Source organism: Coffea eugenioides, chromosome 9, assembly GCF_003713205.1.
Source record: "Coffea eugenioides isolate CCC68of chromosome 9, Ceug_1.0, whole genome shotgun sequence".
NCBI lineage: Eukaryota > Viridiplantae > Streptophyta > Magnoliopsida > Gentianales > Rubiaceae > Coffea > Coffea eugenioides.
In genome coordinates, this window is record NC_040043.1 from 10,603,816 (window position 1) to 10,607,287 (window position 3,472).

The following is a 3,472-nucleotide window of genomic DNA, read 5'->3' on the forward strand; positions in this document are numbered from 1 at the left end:
AGATCACATGCCTTTACGAAATTAGATCCAATCAAACCATAAAACAAGCGGAAACCAAAGGTTATCCATTCGAAATTCAAAATCTTTAATAAGCAAGCCACCAAACAGAGCACCATCATCTCCAAGAATAACTAGTCTTAGGGTTTTATAGTTAAAGCCTCAAGCTCCAAGTTCAAACCCAAGAAATAAGTACAGGAGGTTATGGGCATCTGCGGAGCGGGTTTGGAGACAAAGGGAGACGGAGTTCGATGAACGCAGGGATGATGAGTCCAAGCTTCGCCTCCATGAAGCTAGGGCTAGATACAATAGGGAGCTGTCGGTTGAATGCGAGTTTTGGAGGCAAAAGGCAGGGGTTCGATGGATCAAGGAGGGGGATGCGAATACCGCTTTCTTCCATGCCCTTGTCAGACAACGGCGTAACTCCAACTTTATCTCACGCATAAAGCGGGATGATGGGGGATGGTTGGAAACTGAACACGACATTAAGGCGTCCGCAGTGCAGTTCTACTCGGACCTCTTCTCGTCCACTAGACAGAGGGTCCCAATACCAGATCTCCCTTTTGAGGTGCCGAAGATAGCGAGGTCGGAGAATGAGATGATGAAGGGCATGCCTTCCGAAGAAGAGGTTCAGGCTGTGGTGTTTGGCTTCGATATTGATAGTGCTCCGGGCCCGGATGGCTTTGGGGCGGGTTTCTACCAAAGTTGTTGGGGCATCATCAAAGAGGATCTCGTGCTGGTGGTCCAGGATTTTTTCAAGGGAATGCAACAGCCTCGAGGTTGGACGAAATCTCTTCTGATTCTTATCCCAAAGACTGAGGGAGCATCACAATGGAGGGAATTCCGACCCATCAGTCTGTGCAATGTGAGTTCGAAGATCGTCTCTAAGATACTCGCTAACAGGATCAATCGGTTGTTTCCGAACCTGATCTCGCCTTGGCAAGCGGGCTTTGTTCCAGGAAGGGGGATCGTAGACAATATTTTGCTTGCACAGGAGGTTATGGGCGAGCTTGATAGGAGGCTGGCAGACCCAAACGTGATCCTTAAGCTAGATATGGAGAAGGCCTATGATCGGGTTGACTGGTCCTTTCTGTTATTCATGCTCCGTCAGTTTGGATTTGAGGAAGGTGTGGTGGACCTGCTATTTCGGACGTTCTCCAATTCGTGGTTTTCGATTTTGGTGAATGGGGAGCAGACTGGGCTTTTCAAGTCCTCTCAAGGGGTTCGGCAGGGGGACCCATTATCTCCTGCGCTCTTCTTGTTTGTAGCCGAATTTTTGGATAGGGGTATCCAGCAGTTGTTTGAAGCTAAAAAGAGCCGCTACTTTGTGACTGCGGGGCCGAATGTTCCATATCTAGCCTTTGCGGATGACACAATTATCTTTACTCGCTGCTCCCACGACGCGTTGTCAGCAATCCAGGATTTTTTACACCTATATCAGGCATATTCGGGGCAGGTGGTAAATCTCAGTAAGAGTTCCTTCGCGTCATCCTCGAGGCTGTTAGAGTCTCAACGGGGGATTATCAGGGCACTTCTTGGCTTTAAAGAGCAGCAACCTCCCTTCAGTTACCTGGGAATCCCCTTGATACGGGGCAGGGTTACGAGTGCGATCTTTGATGGTCTACTGTCTAGGATGCGGCAGCGCTTATTTCACTGGAGTTCAAAGATGCTGTCAATGGGGGGCAAAATCATCCTCATTCGTTACGTATTGGGTTCTATACCTTTATATTGCCTTCAGGCTCTGCAACCCCCAGGGACAGTGCTTGTAGCGATTGGCCGGCTCTGCAATGCCTTCTTATGGGACAACCCAGATTCTCGCCGTATTTACTAGACGGCGTGGGAGAAGGTGTGCTACCCCGTCGAGAAAGGGGGGTTAGGATTTCTTTCGTTTGAAACGCTAGGGCAGGCGTTTGCATGCAAGCTGTGGTGGAAATTAAGAGCAAATCAGTCACCGTGGTCAAATTTTATGCATTGCAAGTATGTGAAGGGCGAGTATCCGGGCTTGGTTTCAATTCATCGACCTTCGGCTGTGTGGCGGCGTCTGCTGGAGGTGCGGGGGGTTGCTGAAGAAAACATCCGGTGGTGCCTTGGTGAGGGTTTGGTAGATTTCTGGCAGGATAGATGGTGCACGGATGTCCCCCTCGCCCAGCTGGTCTCGGGCCATAGTCACTCGCATCTTCTGGTGGGGGAACTCTTCATGGACATGGGATGGGATGCTCAGCGACTGCGGCAGTTGTTGCCGGGAGCCTTGGTGGAAAAGGCCCTGGCCCTACGTGTGTTCCCGGGTATGCAGGACAGGATGATTTGGGTGGCATCCCAGTCGGGGGAATTCTCCATCACCTCAGCGTGGGAGCAGCTTCGGGGAAAAAGAAACATTTCCATGGTGGACTCCCTCTTATGGAGCCCGATTATCCCAAAAAAGATCTCTTTCTTTGGGTGGAGGGCATTGAGGAGCTGGCTGCCATTGGATGGGGTATTACAGCAGCGGGGACGTCCTTTGGCGTCAAGGTGCTCATGTTGTGGAGGAGCGACGGAGATCACTGGCCATGTCTTGGTATCTGGGCCAGTGGCTGCGACAGTGTGGAGGTTTTTTGCAGATCGCTTTGGGATTATGACGCAGGGGCGGGGGGTGCAGGCTCGACTCTCCAGCTGGTTCTTCTCCCACTCCTACGTGAGCAGAAATCATATTCGTGTCCTTCTTCCTATGGTGATCCTTTGGTTTCTATGGAAATCCCGTAATGCAGCTCGTTTTGAGGGGACGGCCATGTCCCCAGGGATTATCATTTGGCAGGTTAGCGCATTTATCCAGCAGCTGGGAAGGGGAGGTCGGTTACGCCGGCAGGATTTCCAGGGGGATGCGGATTGCGAGTGGGCGACATTTGGCATAGGCAATCGACGGCAGATTATACCCCGCGCAGTTACTTGGGCATTGCCACCCACGTCCTCAGTGAAACTGAATACCGATGCTAGCGTCACCGAGGGGCTGGCCACCGGGGGGGGACTGGTGCGTACTTCAGATGGCGACCTGGTTTTTGCATTTTACAAGAAGTTCGGGGAGTGCGATGTGCTCACAGCAGAGGCGTTGGCGTTATTGGAAGGTTTGCGGTTATGCTATGCTCGGCACATCATGCACTTTGTGGCTGAGGTGGATTCGCGTGTTTTGGTGCGCATGGTCTCCTCTTGCGGCCCTGCCCGATGGCCTTTGGTCAACACTCTACGTCATATTCAATGGCTTTCAGGGCAAATGGGGGTCTCAGTGGCACATATCTATCGAGAAGCAAATACGGCAGCGGATGCCCTTGCGGGCTCGCGGCCTCAACAGGATGGCGATTTTACAGTCCGGGCTGAGCTTCCTCGGAAGGCCCGGTCCGCTCTCCAATTGGACAGGCTCTCAGTTCCCTCGGTTCGGCTAGGCAGGGTCCGGCGTTAGTTTTGACTAGGCGTTTGGCTCTGTGTAACTTTGTTCGCTCGGTGT